Source organism: Danio rerio, chromosome 2 (assembly GCF_049306965.1).
Source record: "Danio rerio strain Tuebingen ecotype United States chromosome 2, GRCz12tu, whole genome shotgun sequence".
Classification (NCBI taxonomy): Eukaryota; Metazoa; Chordata; class Actinopteri; order Cypriniformes; family Danionidae; genus Danio; species Danio rerio.
The window spans coordinates 21267757-21287397 of record NC_133177.1 but is presented as its reverse complement, the minus strand read 5'-3'; positions in this window follow the sequence as shown (position 1 = coordinate 21287397).

Genomic DNA, 19641 nt, shown 5'->3' with positions numbered 1-19641 from the left:
CTCGTAGTGTTTGCTTTGCTTTGCTTTGCTTTGGCTTTTTCGAGATTAATTAATGTGATATCTCGATTGCAACAGAGAAATACAGGGAAATGTCTCTAGACTGATGGCATTTCATACCGTTCAGCCTAATAATCCTAAAATGTGAGCAAAATCACCTGTTTTGTCATTACTTTAGCTATTAAGCTGGATATTCAAATACTAGCTCTAAAGTGACGTTGGTAAAATTAGCACTGGTTTCTGCTGTTCTGACATCAGCTGCAGATGTGATTGAATGGCGGAAGAAAGTAGTTCCTCATACAAAACTTAAAATATATATATATATATATATATATATATATATATATATATATATATATATATATATATATATATATATATATATATATATATATATATATATATATGCTGTCGAACTGTTGTATTAATTCCCACTGGTAGCAGTGCAATATATACCAGAGATAGAACAAGTTTCATTGTATGTCTGATAAGATTTTTTCTTATTTGTTTTATTTTGGCTAGAATAAAAGCTGTTTTGATAAAAAAAAAAAAAAAAAAAAAAATTCAGGGACAAAATTATTAGCCTTTTTAAGCATTTTTGTTTTCGATAGTCTACAGAACAAACCATCATTATACAATAACTTGCCTAATTAACCTAACCTGTCTAGTTCACTAGTTAATTAAATGTGTGTGTGTGTGTGTGTGTGTGTGTGTGTGTGTGTGTGTGTGTGTGTGTGTGTGTGTGTGTGTGTGTTTGTGTGTGTGCGTTTGCGTGTGTGTGTGTAAAAATTCATAAAAATAAATAAAATATTATATTAGGTTTTATTTTATTAAGTGCATAATCTGCATATCGTCACCTTCAAATTATAAGGTTCTATCAGCGTTCTGAATGATTTTGAGATTTTAAGTTTTTGCATTCCATATAGCAAACGGTATTTGTTTAACATTCATTGTTTAAGTAAAAAGTCTTAAAATGTAAAACATGCCATAATGTAAATAAGTTGTCATTTAATAAGAATATGTCAATAACTCAATTTTGCCAAAACAATCAGATAAAACCTTATAATTCTAAGGTGATGAAGTGTCGCACTTTTACAGTAATTTAAAATTGCAAAAATATTTCCTTCCAGTATTATATGATTGATTGATTGATTGATTGATTTATTGATCTATCTGTTTACTGTAGAATGAATGCATGGTTTACGCCAAAAAAGCACAGGGTCACAGCAGAAATTCTTCAACTGTGTTTTAAAAAAAATCAAGGCATTATAGATTCAGTTCATCATCATCATCATTATCATCTTCACAGTCCTAATTGTTTTGCCTGCCAGCTGTCGACTGGTGGGATAATTGAGTAATTTGACATTTTTGCAGCAGCTTCCTGAAACAATCTCCCCATCAACACACAATGTTTGTTTACCTAAATGAGGTGCTTATTTCATATAGAGAAATTAAAAAAATGCCTCCATTTGGTGAACTGGTAATATGTAACTTGTCCTTGAAAGACGACCTATTCATAACTTGGTTAAATAGTGCGCTTATTTAAGAATATTAAGAGTAAATTACAATGGCAAAAAAATCTTTTTAAAATGTCTTTAAAAAAATTTAATCAGAATTACTGATTCAAATATTATATTCACTATCTAATAGAGCAAAACGTAATTATGCCATTTTCTGTGAGTCAAGAGCTTTATTGTGTTGCATTGTGGTTTATTTTAAATGGCAGGTTTAAAACAACTTCTACTACTAATAATGATAATAATTGTTGTTATTTTGTATTATTATTGTTATTATTATTATTATTATTATCATCATTATTATTGTATTTTGTTACTTATTGTATTTTTATATTTAACATTTTTTGTGGGATTTTTAAATCCATATTATGCAATTATTTAATAATATTTCGTAAAATTTTTATTTGGTAATTTGGTAATATGTTTTATTTTGTGTTTTTTGATCAAAATGAAATTATTATGAAGGAAAAACTATATAAACCTTGTTTATATGAAGCCTCTGTGCATAAAAGCTTCTACCAGTTGCATAAAAATTCATATAACGAGTACTATTATTGTACTGTGTGCTTAATTTAAAACAGCAGGCATTTATGGTGATATAAATTAATACTACTACTACTACTACTACTACTACTACTACTACTAATAATAATAATAATAATAATAATAATTGTCATGAACTGAACTGTAAAAAAATTCGTAATTGTATGGCTTTTTTTTGGCAGCTAGGGTGCTAAAAAAGAAAAATATCGGCCGTTCAATTACAGAAATGTACTGTAAAATAACATTTCATAACATTGAATTATAGAAATTTACAGGATGATAGTTGTGTACTTTTAAGGCTTTTTTAGGCTAGAATGTATTTGTTCACATTGCAACTATGCAGTAAGGATAGTGACTATTTGAAATTTTTATAATTCCAGAGAGACAGTGCATCTAAAGTGACGTTTGTGAAGTAGCAATGGTTTCTGCTGTTATATATAACATATTTCATCTTGTATATTTTATTTATTTATGCATGTATGTATGTATGTAATTATGTATGTATGTATGTAATTATGTATGTATGTATGTAATTATGTATGTATGTATGAATGTATTTATTTATTTTTTTATTTTTTTTTATTGTAAGTTTTTTGACGAAGTTTTTTTTTTGTTTCTTTGATCAACTAAATATTAGATTAAAATGTCTTAAATAATTAGCAATTTTTCCTTTATTAAAAGAAATATATGAACAAGAACACACAAAAGCATCATACATGTAAATGTAATGAATATTATGATGTTGCTGTGTGCTTAATTTACAGCGACAAGTCTTTATGACGTCTTTTTAAAATCTTAAAAGCAAGCAATGCAGATTTATGGTACATAAAGTCATTTGGCTTTATTTGATTTGCTAACGACAGCTGCTGGGCCCGAGTGGATAATTAACAGAGAAAGAAACAAATCGACAGGTGCCAGACGGCCTATTGATTCTGAAACACTGCTAAATTTAGCTGCTCAATGGTAAGCGCTTTATGTTTTGTTGAATAGCATTTGAGGCTATTATGAAGTGGTAAAAGTAGAAGCGGTAGTCCTCTGTCACATGGAAAACACAGAGCACAGGAAGTAATGCAAGTTAAATGTTCCCAATCCATGTCTTGAAAGACCTTACATTAATTATTTATTTTCCTGTTTAATATTAGACACATTCATTGTGGCTTTCATTGTGTTTTAGGTACAGTTGAAGTCAGAGTTAGACCCCCTTTAAATTATTATTTTTTTCTTTTTTTTTTTAATTTCCCAAATGATGTTTAAAAGAGCAAGAAAGCGTCTGATAATTCTGACTTTAACTATATATCCCATATTAAATATAAATGTGCATTGATGGATCCATGAAAAACCTTTTAACCTTTTGGTTCTTTTTTTAATCCACAAAGTAATATCTATCTATCTATCTATCTATCTATCTATCTATCTATCTATCTATCTATCTATCTATCTATCTATCTATCTATCTATCTATCTATCTGTCTGTCTGTCTGTCTGTCTGTCTGTCTGTCTGTCTGTCTGTCTGTCTGTCTGTCTGTCTGTCTGTCTGTCTGTCTGTCTGTCTGTCTGTCTGTCTGTCTGTCTGTCTGTCTGTCTGTCTGTCGATACCAACCTACCAACCTACCTACCAACCTACCTACCTACCTACATACATACATACATACATACATATATATACATATATATATATATATACAGTTGAAGTCAGAATTATTAGCCCCCCTGAATTATTAGCACCCTTGTTCATTTTTTTCCCCAATTTCTGTTTAATGGAGGAAAGATTGTTTCAGCACATTTCTAAACATAATAGTTTAAAAAAAAAAAAACTATTTCTAATAACTGATTTATTTTATCTTTGTCATGATGACAGTAAATAATATTTTACTTGATATTTTTCAAGACACTTCTATACAGCTTAAAGTGACATTTAAAGGCTTAACTACGTTAAGGTGAACTAGGCAGGTTAGCATAATTAGGCAAGTTATTCTATAACAATGGTGTGTTCTGTAGACTTCAACTGTGAAATATTCTGTACTCATAGAAATTAATGGTTATTTTATGAACTCTTTATTGATTTTTTTTTAGCTCAAAATTGTTCTGCTGAGGAAATTCCATTTTGAAATCTTTCTCTTTCTTTTCTCTCATAATTTACACACCTTTATTGATCCAAAGTTGTGTGACTTTCCTTGTTTTCTGTAGAAAAAGAACATTGTATAATGTTTTTTTTCTAATACAATAAAATAAGTACTGAAAAAAAAATTAAACCATAAAAGATTGAAATTATATATTATAAATTATAGTATAATTTACCTTCATTTTTATTTATTTGTTATTTATTGTTTGGGGGCAGATTTGAGTTTTTTGTGATTTTTTGTGGTGAGATTATGAATTTTGCAGGATAACAAAAAATAAAAGTGTCATTATGCTTGTTGCTGTATGCAGTGATAGCAGAATCATAAAACACTAGGACTATTGAGTCTGTGTGCAAAACTCAAGCAAGCAAAAATAAATAAATAAATAAATAAATAAAATTATATATATATATATATATATATATTGTATATATATTTAATGTATTTAATTTATTTATTTTTATTGACTGATTGATTGATTTATTTATTCTTCATTTTATTTGTTATTATTATTATTATTATTATTATTATTATTATTATTATTATCATCATCAAAGCACTACAGTGCATTCAAACAACACAAGCTCAGTAAAAGTACATGCTGCACCCTATATTTTACTTAACCATTTGTTTCACTGTAGGGTGGCGCAGTGAATAGCGCTCTCGCCTCACAGCAAGAACGTCACTGGTCTGAGCCTCGGCTGGCTCAGTTGGCGTTTCTATGTGGAGTTTGCATGTTCTTTCCGTGTTGGCGAGAGTTTTCTCCGAGTGCTCCGGTTTCCCCCACAAGTCCAAACACATGGGCAATAGTTGAACTGGATAACCTAAATTGTCAGTAGTGTATGAGTGTGAATGGAAATGTATGGGTGTTTCCTAGTGATGGGTTGCAACTGGAAGGACATCCACTGCATAAAACATGTGCTGGATAAGTTGGCGGTCCATTCCGCTGTGGCGACCACGGATTAATAAAGGGTCTAAGCTGGAAAGAAAATAAATGAATGAATTATTGATGAATAGTATTAATAAGTTATAATATAATAATGTGTTTGTTTATTTTGTTGTTAATTAGTTCGACAAAAGAACTTTACAGTGAATATGATTTGCAATCAATTGGGGCTCGCCTGGTGATTTCCAAAAATCTATTTATTTTTATTAAACCATAAGTATTACCATATTTTATCCATAACCTACTGAAAAAAAAAATAGTTGTTTATAGTAACTATATACTATATAGTAGCTTATAGTTACTAGTTCGATTGGAATGCGACCCCTGAGGCAATTACATTATATTGAAGACACAGCTATAGCGTCAGATGCAGCAGATTGATTTTATAATACCAGGTTAAACTTTTTGGCTCATTTACATCATTGGCATACATTTAAAAAAATAAGAATAAGTGAAGAATAGACTTGGGTCTATTGGTGTTTGCGCCATTGCATGCAAGGTGTCTGTATTTATAACCACCTCAGAGGATATTGGGGGTCGCGAGTCATTGGCATTGTTATTTTGGGGGTCGCGGACCGGAAATTTTGGGAATCCCTGCTCTTGGTAAAATATTTCAGATTCACAAAAAAAGCACCCTTTAGTGGATTTGTCATCTGAAACAACCAACAATACATACCAGGAGTGACATATTTTACAATCGCAAAAATGTCACTTGAGGCATGCATTTCATGATGCATTTAAAAGTTTAAAAATAAACTATAGATGAACTTATAATTAAGTTTCCGGTCATAGTGTATGTTTACTCCATCCTTCACCTGTACTGATTCTCTCTTCCTATAAGCTTTTGTTTGAGTTCTTACTGACAGACATAAAACACCCTCCTCAATCTCCTCATCCTTACAAAGATTCCTGCTCTCTCTCTCTCTCTCTTTTCACTCTTGGTCTGGACGAGTTGTTTTTCATTACGGTGTGAGCACTTGCAGTAAATACGGTGCTCCTCAGACTGCGGACCCGGGCTGAACCGCTGACCCCTGCATCTCAAACGCCTCTCTCAAGGTCTCTCGCCTTCAAGGCCTCCCTCTGTGCGGCTGTGGCCGGAGTGCGGCCTCTGTAATTCACCCGCTTGCTAGATCGCCTGCCAGCGAGTATTGATTTTTGTTTCCCCAATCTCCAGGAGAGAGGGCAAGAAAAGATTAAAAACACTTTGTCAGTTTGGTGGGGAATAAGAATTCCACGCAGGGGATACCTTGAAGTGTGAAGGGTCAGGGCTGAGGTACATCTTTATGGCTTTAACTCCTTCCTGACTAGAAGTGTTTTGCTCCGGCTTTCATCCTCACACATTTTTTTTGCACTGTTTTATATAACCTTATTGTGCGGAGGAAATATTTTTCCCACAGGGAGCTGGCCTCATCATTAGGTTATTAAATGTAGCTGTGTGTATGAGAGATGAGCTTTTTTTGCAGCAGGCCTGCTTAAGGTTCACGGTGTTGTATTGCAGTAAATCAAGTAAATATTTATTTATTATTTTTTTGCTGGACAAACGCTGACCCCGGGTGTTAATCAAGGACTGATTGAGGGATCATTTGAAGTATGTGAACAGTGACCGTGCATTTCTTCAGCGTTCTTGGTCCTGAAACAATTTTTTTCTTGATGTATTTGTAGAAAGCCAACATGTTGTTATACTATATGAACTTTTTAATCTTCCGTCTTCTTCTTCTTCTTCTTCTGAAACTAATTTCTATGTCCATCTCCTCATCATTTATACCACAACCACCAAACTAACACCAACCCTTCAGGCTGGTCTGACTCGGGTTGCTATATCTTTTCCAGCTGATCTGACTTATAGTTTTCTAAACTCTGACCCAGAAAATTTGAAAAAGTCCTATTGACTTAACATTGGACCAAATTTTAGGACCTCATAACTTTCGGCCAGACTGTCAAACATACTTAAGGTTGGACTTGTTGAACTCAGACTACCAATCTGCCAATCACTGATAACCGTTCAACTTACTAGCCACACACTAGCAACCACTTACGGCAACTCAGCAACTGTCCCATAGACTTCCATTGAAAAAGAATGCAATTGACTTTACATTGGACATGCAAACAACATAACAATCCATACCAACAATTTAACAGTCCATACTAGAAACATGCTAACAACAAACTAACATAATCTATATACTAAAAGCATACTAACAAACATACTAATCATACTAGCAACATGCTAATCCATACTATATTTATGCTAACACGCAAGTTTATACTAGAAACATACTAGCGACATGCTAATCCATACTAGAACCATGCTAACAACATGCTAATTTATACCAGAAACATGCTAGCAACATTCTCATTCATACTAAAACCATGGTAATTTGTAAACAACTACTTAACAACTCAGAACACCATAGTAACTACCCTAAAACACCTTAGCAACTGCATAGCAATGCCTTAGCAACCACTCAGAACACCCTAGAAACCACTTAGCAACATCTTAGCAACCACATAAACACCCTAGCAATGCCTTAGCAACTACTCAGAACACCCTACCGCTTTAGGTCAGTTCAGTGTGGTTTAAGTTTCTCTGCTGACACCCCTAAACAACAACCACAAAAAATACTGTACTGTACATTTATTTACTATTTACTCACCCTCAAGTGGTTCTAAACATTTACAACTTTATTTCTTCTGTTAAAAACTGTTCTATTTTGTAAATAAATAAATAAAAAATTAATTGATAGAAGTTTTTAAAATTTTTTTTTTTTATTATTTTTTATTTTAATTTTTTTACCACTGACTCTTCATGGGAGAATGAAATCACTGAGTGCTTTTATTTGCACATTCTTTCAACTGATTACTATGATTTAACCAGATAAGTATGTGTCATATATACATGTAACCCTTTTTTGTTTGTCAATTTAAAAAAAAAACAATAAATAGTTTGAGCATATTCCAATTGATATAGCCAGATTTTTACCCATTCCCTTATTCTGACCAGCATGTGTTCTGTCGCATTACTGAACAACACATGTCTGGTGTAGGTATAGTGTGTCCACAGTCATATTGGGGTGATAGAAACACAATGTCTCTTTTTTTTAAACTTCCTGACATTAAAATAGGATCCGAATCCCTCCCATTTTGTGACTCACCACAACGTGATGTAGGAGTGCGGTTTCCCTGTCCACTGAATAGATTAACAGCTGAGTATTGACATGTCTCCGTAGTAAGGCATATAATTATATCAAGAAAACAGGATGTGCTCAAAGCAACTGTGATTAAAAGCTCTGTTCAGCTCTCTGTGATCATCAATCATCATCAAATGTGATAAAGAATGAGTTTTACAAGTTTAAAAAGTTTTTAAAACAGTGCATGTTTGTAATAAATTAGAGCAATTTTACCATCTTTACTTTATCATCACAGCTACAATTCAGTACAATTATGAAAGAAGACGCTTCAATCGCTGTTTGTAAATCAGGTTTATTTTGTTCATTAACATAACGAATATCCATACAGCAGTGGATATTAACCTGTATCCTGTCACATTTGTCGTGCAAAAACAGTGCAAAGTTAAACGCGTGTGATGTGCGTGTGTGTGTGTGTCCACTGTATGTGTATGCGTTAACTTTTTAACAACATTGTTTGTTACTCATCATTGCAGAAAGGCTTGAATTAACTTCACAACAAATACATCAAATAATCATTGAGAATGATCTTACTGTAGTATTTCCCACAAACGTTACGTGAGTTCTGCTTCCTTCATGTCTGTCACTGTGCTGTTTATCTGACGCAGCCGAGGTGGAGATTTAGTCGAACTCTGACAGGCTTGTGGGAACAGTGGGTGGGGAGAACTAGCATTAAAGGCAACAAAAACAGCTACATTGTATTCAGATCAGAAAATTCCAATATTCTGAAAGGTATAATAAGTAATTTGATGGGTGTTTTGAGTTGAAACTTTACAGACACATTCTGGAGACACAAAAGAAATCTTGAAAAAGGGGGGAGATAGATGCCCTTTAAAGCAGACTTAAGCACAAAGACACCACATGTGTGGTGAAATGAGGAAAATATGTTACAAACTCTCTTTCTTGATGCAAGAAATAAAAAAAAAAAAGTTATCATTTCATTTAAACAGGACTAGTAGTGCAGCTGTGATATGAATATGGGAGGGGAACAAATCTGTGCAAGTTTCCCCACTGACATTTCTGGGATACTCTGGGGGTTTTAATGCTTCATTTAACAACACAACTCACATAACATCTGGAATAATCAGAGTAGAATTCATGGACTGCTTATGTTTCAGTCCAAGTAAACACTCCACTCAATTTGTCTATGGGAAAGGTGATTTTATTTATACACATTGTTTTTGGTGTACTGTAATGTGTTATTAGGTTTTTCTTGGTTTGTCATTTTGTAATGGTATAGACCCCAGACTTTGTACCATGACAATGATGTTGGTACCATGCACATGATGGCGGGACATCAGTAGCAAACAGCCAATCACATGCCTTAAAAAAATAAACATAGTATGGTTGACTTCTCATGAGACAGTTGGCGCAATTAACACTTATTCGCTTTCCTTTGGCTTTGTCTCTGATTTAGCAGGGGTCGCCATAGTGGAATGTACCGACGATTACTACACATTTGATTTTTCTGTGGTGGATGACCTTCCATCCACAACCCAGCACTGAGATTACACTAACTTGTGTTCTCCCAGTCCTGGGAAACACACACCCACACATTCAGACTCACAGACTTCATGGACATAAACAAATTCACCTATCTAATTTACTTAATTCATTTCTTAAAAATGTAGCTATTTATACAGAAAGATAAAAAAGAAAAGCTTGCTTTATAAGTTAGTGTGCCAATAAAATATTTCCTACACCCTTACACCACCACCAACAGCCTGAACCATTGATACAAGGCAGGATGGATCCTTGTTTTCATGTTGTTGACGCCAAATTCTGACCCTACAGGCCGAATGTTGCAGAAATCAAGACTGATCAGACCATTCAATGTTTTTCCAATGCTCTATTGTCCAATTTTGGTGAGCCTGTGCAAATTGTATAGCCTCAGTTTCCTGTTCTTACCTGACAGGAGTGACTCCCGTTGTGGTCTATATGCCTAGATGACTATATGCATTGAGTTGCTGCCAATTGATTGGCTGATTAGAAATTTGACGAGCAGTTGGACAAGTACCTAATGATGAACCTAAAAAAGTGGCCCGTTAGTGTAAGCTCATATCTAATTTTTAATAATTTAAAATATATATATATATATTTTTTTTATCTCCTTATGTAACTTTAAAACAGATCTGTATAGATAAAACTGTATTTATATACATTTATTTAACAAATCCCTATGGGAAAAATAAATAATGGGAAAATGTTTCCAATACCAATGATGGTTTGGATACCTGAAACAAAAGCAGGAGATTTCATCAAAAAAATAAAATAAATAAAATAAAATAAGTCAAATAAAATCAAAACATTCATTTGAGTTTTGTAAATTAGCCAAAGACTCGATAGATGGATATACCTATATACGTCGATTATAGGATGATATGATTTTATTATTTGGGTGAAATACCTTTCAGTCTGTCGTGTAGCTTAGCTTACAGAAATATATATATTCAGTAATGTGAAAAAGGGGTTAAAAAATAGATAAATCTTTAATCTTTTACAACATTTTAAGCAGTATTTTCGGCTTGCCAGCAGACAATGGAGTTAATGTTAAGACCTGAATAGTATTGGTGCTGCACTGTAAAAAATGCTGGGTTCCACACAATTTATTTATGTTATCCCAACACAAACTGATTAAGTTAACTTTATTGTTTTTACACATTAACATAAAACAATTAGGTTGTTCCCAAAAAAAAAAAAAACATCAGGAATTGTGTTGATTCAGCTCATATGAAATAAGTAGTTTAAGCAAGCAGCAAAATTAATTTTTATTTAATTATTCAGACACTATCAACAATGAGTTGTACATTGCGTGGACAGTATTTCTTTCTAAGCAAACCCTTTAAGTTGTTATAATGTTTTACATTGTATTAGATATAAAAATAGATCTTTGTCAGCCCGCTCACCCCATACCTCCACGATTATATGATCTTTCCAACAATCTTCACGCTGATTGCGCGGCACATTAACTGCCTTTTTCAAATGATGCCTCTTGTTTTCATCTGACGTTTCTTCAATATTTGATGGCCCATTCATCTGTAAGTTCCCCTCCTCCACCGCGCGCGTGTTTTCCAGCACCTCAATGCATCTCTCACCTGAGGGTAAGACATTTTGTGGTCTATCTTGCATCACAGAGTCCATTATAGCGACCGTCCTGTCCTTATAAGCTTCTCCCTCCACTCTGAAGCAGGAATGGTTGTGGATGATGGTCACAGCTGCCAGACCCCATCTGGATCAAACCCCCTTCTTTTATTCCATCTACCTGAAAACATAGAAAGTGTCTCGTGTCCAGATGACAGTTCCGTACCCAAGTTAAAATGTAATACAGCTTAACTTTTTGTGTACATTTAATTTTTTTCTGTTTAATTATATATGGCTCTGAAATGAAATAATGACTATCATGCATTTTTAACATGATTTACAGAAGATGAAGTAAAATGTCATTCATTTTAGGAATAAACTGTAAACAAACCCTAAGTTCATGGTTAAACAAACAGCAGCTTTTGTTGCTGGAATTTTACAGTAAAGTCATTTTTATGGTTAATTACTGTATTTAGTTAATTTATAGTCATCATTTTTGTTTTGAAGTACTAACATCTACACATCATAGCCAATGAAACAATTCTCATCACAATAAAATTTTTAAGAGAGAATGTACTAGAAACCATCATAACACTCATTACACCTCAGTAATACATTACCTGATAAAAGTCTTGTCGCTTATCCATGTTTTAAAGACAACAAATAATACCTTGACTTCTAGTTTATCATTTGGTATCAGAAATGGCTTATATGAAAGGCAAAGGCCCCTAATATACACTTATTTTACCAAAATAAAAACTATTATTTAATTTGGACACTAAGGTCAGACTTTGCTTGGACAAAAGTCTTATCACTTAACAGAAATAATGTACAGTACACTATAGAATATAAAATCATGGTGAAGTGGAAAAAGAAATAATATTGTGTATGACTCTCATGAGCTTGGAGGACTGCATTCATACATTTTTGCATTGACTCAAATAACTTTTTAAAGTAATATGAAATTGCAAAGAAAGTGTTCTTGCAGGAATCCCAGAGTTTGTCAAGATTCTTTGGATTCATCTTCAATGTCTCCTCCTTCATTTTACCTCAGAAAGGCTCAGTAATGTTCATGTCTTGTGACTGGGGTGGCCAATCCTGGAGCACCTTGATTTGCTTTCAGGAAGTTTGATGTGGAGGCTGAAGTATAAGAAGGAGCGCTATCCTGCTGAAGCATTTGCACGCTCCTGTGTTTGTAGTGTAATGGGCAACACATTTGTCTCTAATACCTCAGTTGCCATCCACTCTGCAGATCTCTTGCACATCCTTAAACTGAATGTAGCCCCAAACCATGATTGTTCCTACACCAAACTTGACCGATTTCCGTGAGAATCTTGGGTCCATGTGGGTTCCAATAGGTCATCTGCAGTATTTGTGATGATCGGGATGCAGTTCCATAAATAATTCATCAGAAAAAATCTCACTAGAAGTTTTATTTGTTGCTCTTACAACTGGGATTAACAACAAGACTTTTGTCAGGTAGTGTACAATAAACATATATCAAAATTGCTCTAATGATGTGTGGTGGCAACAAGGGTTGTATCCAAATGCAGTTTTTATTTTGAGTGTTCTAGCAGGCAAGGTTCAGTACAGGAGCCGTCAGTATCATAAGGAAAATGTAAAAACTAGTCTGTAAAACAGATAAATGTCAAGGCAGGTGGCAAACAAACTAAAGAGTAAAACAAAATAAGGGTCAAAAACACGGTAAGACTATACAAGTAATCCCTTGGTAATGCTCAATACAGAATACAAACCTCAGCAAAGATGTGTGTGTGTGTGAGATGTGTACATAGTCCACCTGAAAAGCTTCAGCTCTATGTGAGCAATCAAGGGGTGATCTGGAACTGGTGCATGAATGTTGGGCATGATGGGATTTGTTCGTTAGAATAACATGGAGTGTTTTTCAGCAACCTGCAAGGGCAACACTGCTAGAGATCATAACACTTACATGTAACATAAAAAAGAACCATAGTTATGTTGACAAAAAAAAAAAAAAAAAAAACACAAAAGTTGAGAAAAAAAGTCTCATGCAGGGATTTCTGGAAAAGGGAATTTACAGTTATTTATGAGTTAATTTACCCAATATTTTAATGAAATATACTGTTAGCAGGTTAAGGATTTATATTGTAGCATTTTATTATGATTTTTTTTACACTGTAGCTTATATACCAAAAACCTTGTCAGGCACATTAAGACTATATTTTAGGATCACAGTGCAGCCCAAAATACTAATTAATTATCATGTTAAATATTTATACTTTACCACTATCCTTCAAATCACTGGCCTTTAACCATTTGTCAGCAGGTTTTAAATCATTTAAAATATAATAGAATTTTCTATGATCACTTAATGTTTTATATATGTTAATAAGTTAAAGGTCAGAATAAGTCTTTTGTTGTTTGATTGATCATAAATATAAATGATGATTGAATACTATTTTAGACATTTTTTTTTTCAAAAGTTAGTTGAATCATTAAAGCAGACAATTTATTTGCATGGAACATGCATCTCATCCTTTACTCAAAGACAAAACTGTTTAAATTATCATACGTTATGCCGTTTATAGATAGCTATTTATTCAAAGTTAAAGTAACCTAAACATGCCTCTGTCCTCAATGCATTAGCCATTAATATGAAGGTTATCAAGCCTGTTTCTGTATAACATTACAATTAGGAAGAATATTAAATACATCAATGTTTTTATTGCATTTCAGTAGTAGAGTCATTCACTATTTTTATTACCTGTTATTAAATATTTTATATAAAAATATATCATATTTTTATGTCAAATCCAATTTGATTACCAAATTACACACACGCACACACACATTTTTATCAAAAGGTCATAAACTGCTTTTTTCTGTTTTCTGAGTTCCATTACTGTATACATTATATACAACACCAAATCAGAAAAGTTAGGGCAGAATGGAAAATGCAAATAAAAAAAGTGATGCATTTCATCACATGTATTTCATTAATTAATGTATTCACCGTGTTTGTTTTTGTTTTTTTTCTTTCAAATTAAACACGTATATCAATTTCGGTTCATGAAACACATTTCGTCACCTTGGAATCATAAGGTTCTATCTGTGTTCTGAAGGATTTTGAGATATTGAGTTTCAAAGTTTTTGCATTTCATACAGCAAACAGTATGTGTGTAACAGTTGTATTTTAAATAAAAAGTCTTGAAATGTAAACAACTTATAAAAAAACATCCCATGATGTAAATAAGTTGTCAGTTAATAAGGATATATCAATAACTCAATTTTGACAAAAATGTCAGATAGAACCTTAAAATTCTAAGGTGACAATTTTAAAAAAAGTGTAACAAGTACAAAGTATTTACCACTTTGTAATGTTGCCTGTTTTTCACAACACTTAAGAGATGTTCAGGGACTGAAGACAACAAGTGAAGAAATGTTTCAGGTATAACTTTGTCCCATTCTTCCTGCAAACATGGTAGGCAAGAGTACAGGATCTTTGTTGTTCAAAATGTACCACAAATTCTCTATTGGAGACAGGTTGGGCCTACAGGCAGGCCAGTCAAGTACCTGTATCTTCTTTCTCCGCAGCCAGGACTTTGTGTGCAGAATGCATTGCTTGTTGAAATATGTATAGGTGTCCCTGGAAAAGAGGACAGCATATTGTCCTCCAATATCTCTATGTACTTTTCAGCATTAATGCTGCAATCACATAAGTGAAAACTGCCTTTGTCATGGGCACAGACACAAGCCCATACCATGACTGACCCTGGCTTATGAACTTTCTGGTAAAAGTCTGGATAATTAATTTCTTCTTTAGTCCGGAGCACACAGTGTCTATTTCTCCTCAAAAAATACCTGAAATACTGATTTATCTGACCACAGTACAAGTTTCGACTGAGTGATGGTCCATTCCAGATGCCTCCGTGCCCAAAGAAGTCAGTGGCACTTCTGGACATTGTTAACATAGGGCTTTCTTTTGGCACAGTTCAGTTTCCTTGATCCTCTGCCCATTTTTGCTCTTAATAGAGTAAACCTTTCTTGGATGCTGCTTTTGTACCAAATCATAATTACAATCATCTGTTGAATCAACTGTTTTTTATCACCTCATTTTTTAACCAATTTACCTGATTACTAGCCCTAAACTGCTCCTGTCCCAACTTTTTTTCAAATGTGTTGCTGGTTTGAATGACAGGAAATGATGTTTATTTACAAATAAAATGAAAAAAAAAAAAATAAAATAAAATAAAATAATTTTTTGTTCATATTGTCTGCAATGAAAGGAAAATCAAAGTAAATTTGAAAATCACAACTTTATTTTTGTTTTGTTTTTTATTTGCATTTTCCACACTGCTCCAACTTTTTCTGATTTGGGGTTGCATAATTTAGATGTAATAATTTCACACACCCGCTAACAGTTTGCATATTAATTTATTTTAATTAAAAAATAAAAAATGAATAAAATAATCTGCTGTGTGTTTACCAACATTTCATGTGTGTTTGTCACTCTACATCAGGAATGTTGCTAGATCGAATCTTGTTGCAGCCGCAAGTCAACAAAAATTATTTATATTATTTATTACATTTCCCATTTATTGTATTTTATTTACATCTACCCCCACCCCAACCCTAAACCCAACCTTCACTGTAATGTAAAAACAGTAGCTGTTCAGAGTAATATTTGTGCTATCTATTAAATTATCCAATACATTGTATTTTGGCGACGCAGTGCCGCAGTAGGTAGTGCTGTCACCTCACAACAAGAAGGTCACTGGTTCGAGCCTCGGCTGGGTCAGTTGGCATTTTTGTGTGGAGTTTGCATGTTCTCCCCGCATTCGCGTGGGTTTCTTCTGGGTGCTCCGGTTTCTCCCACAGTGCAAATTGCACTTCCGGCCAGCCGCGTATCTGATCAAGACTTTACCCTAAATCAGGGGTTCTCAAATCTGATCCTGGAGGTTCGGTGTCCTGCACATTTTAACTCAAACTTGCCTCTGAGTGCCCCTGGGGTTTCCTGGAGGGCGGTGTCCTGCATATTTGAGTTCAAGCCCCAATTAAACACACCTGAAATTGCTAATCAAGCTCTTTCTCGGTATACTAGACATTTCTAGGCAGACGTGTTGAAGGAAATTGGAGCTAAACTATGGAGGACAATGGCTCTATAGGACCGAATTTGGGCACCACTGTTCTAGAAAGCCTCATAAGAGCTTGATTAGCTAGCCCAGGAGTGATTGATTAATATTAAAGCTAAAATATGCAAGTCACCATATCTTTAGGATCAAGACTGAGAACTCCTGCCGTACATCCTTCATAAAAGGACGTTGCTATATGATTGGTAAAGAAAACAAATACTTAAAGACATATCAAACCATCTGTAACAGCAGACAAGCAATAGTGAGCACAAAACAAAAAACGACAAAATGAAGAAACTAGTTTACTCACACCTGTGTATTGCAAAATGATTGTTGGCGTCTTAAATTTTTTGGAAATCCAGCATCTTGTCTGGTTGGGCGCAGACTAAACACAGTGATGAGGAAGCAGCCATTGATATTCTTGTGAGGAGGCTGAGTTTAAACACACTATTGGATAATAAAGCATTTTTATAATGATATTATAATGACACTGTAAGACAAAGGGAAAATATTTTATAAGAACAATGCTCTATATGCTTGTTGTTCTCAGTTTTGCCATGTATGTTTCCATCATAGGTACATAGTAATTGACCCACAGAATCAAGAATCTACAGAGCAGTGTGAAAAAATTGTATTTTACTACGCTTTCATTTCAACGACAAATGTTGCTAAAACTGTACTTGAATTTTATGGATCGCAATTGCAAATATCTAATCTTTCCCTGCGTTGCCTCAACCCTCCGAGGCTCCAGTCGGCATGACATTGAATGGTGCCATGACATTTATACTTGGCCAAGGGCTTTTTTATATGGCCGTATTTGCTATGTGATTCTGCAGTATATTGTCTTCATATTCAGCTGTACCTTTGAAAATCCTCTGAGGGTGAACACACAGAATAAGTGCCCCGCTTAAAGGCATATAATTTTATTCTCTCATGCATATTCATTTGCTAAGCCTTTGAGCATAAAGATTTGTCACATTTAGATGCAGATTCCCTTTCCATCAGCAGCTATGTAGACTTTACCCTGTAGGCATGGATGTCTTTTCCTCTTTCTTTCTTTCTTTCTTTCTTTCTTTCTTTCTTTCTTTCTTTCTTTCTTTCTTTCTTTCTTTCTTTCTTTCTTTCTTTTTGATAATTAAAATCGATCTATCTATCTATCTATCTATCTATCTATCTATCTATCTATCTATCTATCTATCTATCTATCTATCTATCTATCTATCTATCTATCTATCTATCTATCTATCTATCTATCTATCTATCTATCTATCTATCTATCTATCTATCTATCTATCTATCTATCTATCAGCTTTAAGCATGAATGAGATATTTCTTTCTTTCTGACTTTTCTTCTCGTTTCTCTTCTTAGCCTTTAGGCACGAATGTGTTAAACAAAGAAAGAAAGAACACATGCATATCTAATTGTTTGAAGCAATATTTTCTTTCTTTCTTTTTATCATTTCTTTCTTTTTATGTTTTTTCTTATCCCTTTGCACTTTCAGCATTTTCTCTTTTAGAAATCTATGTATATGTCTGTCTGTCTGTCTGTCTTAGCTTATGAATGTGGTCTTTTTTCTTTCTTTCTTTCTTTCTTTCTTTCTTTCTTTCTTTCTTTCTTTCTTTCTTTCTTTCTTTCTTTCTTTCTTTCCTTTCCTCCTTTTCACCTTTTCCGTTCATCCACTTGTCTTTCCTTCCCTCATTTCTCTCAGCATTTTCTCCTTTATCCTGTGCTCTTTTCAGCCTCAGCCAGTTCTATTACAGGAGCCATTGTTCCTCTGAGTCTTCACTCGTTTTTCTTTCTCTTTTTTTTCTGAGCTGGCCAGGTGAGGTGTCCATGTGTGTGTCGCAAGGGAGCTGGTGTGTGTTTATGTGTGTGTGTGTGTGTGTGTGTGTGTGTTAGTGTGTGCATCCATTCCTGGACACGTGGCTTTGTCTGGTCCTGGCAGGCCTCTGTACGCACCAGATGTTCACATATATTATCCTGCTCCTGAGGGCCACAGATTCCAGGGGACGCTTTCCCTATTGTTCCAGCAGCATTTACACCTATTTAACAATACCGCTGCTTGCTTTTTCCTGGTTTTAAAGGGATTTTGTTTTCCTGTCTAAAAGGTCATTAGTCACGCCGATTAAAGCTGCTGCTCTCAATAAATCAGTGCGGTTTGTGGAAAATCATTGAGACAGATATATAGTCTTCTGTTTGTTTTTATGTGATATCATTGTGCATTCGTATTATTGAAGGTTCATAGAAAATCTGTGAAATTCCCCTTCCCCCATTCATTAATTCAAAGTAGTGCGCAATATTCATAATTAATATGGAGACCTGGACATGACATGGTGAATGGGGGTAGGGGTTATTGCCACAAATTAACTAAATCATTCACATAACTTGATAATAAATCAGGATCTTTAGATTTATTTATTTTTTTTCATTTTTAAAGTAAATCTTCTTTACAAAATAGCATGTTAGACTTTTTTTGATTTATGCCAACACTTTAACAATTTGGTTATAAAGTGAAATAATTATTAATAATATTTTATTATAATGATGATGAAAATTAATAAATTAAAAAATTGCTATAATAAAACTTTAGATGAGGAAACAAGTTAGTTCAGTATGGACATGATTTACCAAAACAAGAGGAAAATATTAATTTGTGGCAATGATTTAACAAAAATGAATAAAGAAATGAAGCAATTGTGACTCAAATGTACTATTTTTTACTAGAATTAACTATCCATGTCATTATTTGATGAAAGCATACGATGAAAGGTCATATTTCATCTAAAAGAATAATGAAAACATATAAAATTAAAAAAAAAAAAAACTTATACATAGCAAGTATTTTCTTAACAGAATTACTATTAAATCAGTTTTTTGTCACTACTTTTACTGTTATTTTTTTTTCTTTTTTATATTATTTTCAATTTAGGGAAAGTTATGTCTTACATAATGAACTTATTATTTATATAAATACATTAAATAATAATTAAATAATACCAAAATTCCATTTAATTGTCTTTTAATTTGATACTGTATATATTATGTGAAAACTGTACTGTATGTGCTGATAATCAAACTGATCATATAATATATCAGATATGTAGATGTTTCAGTAACAATGTCAATAATGGTATCAGAGC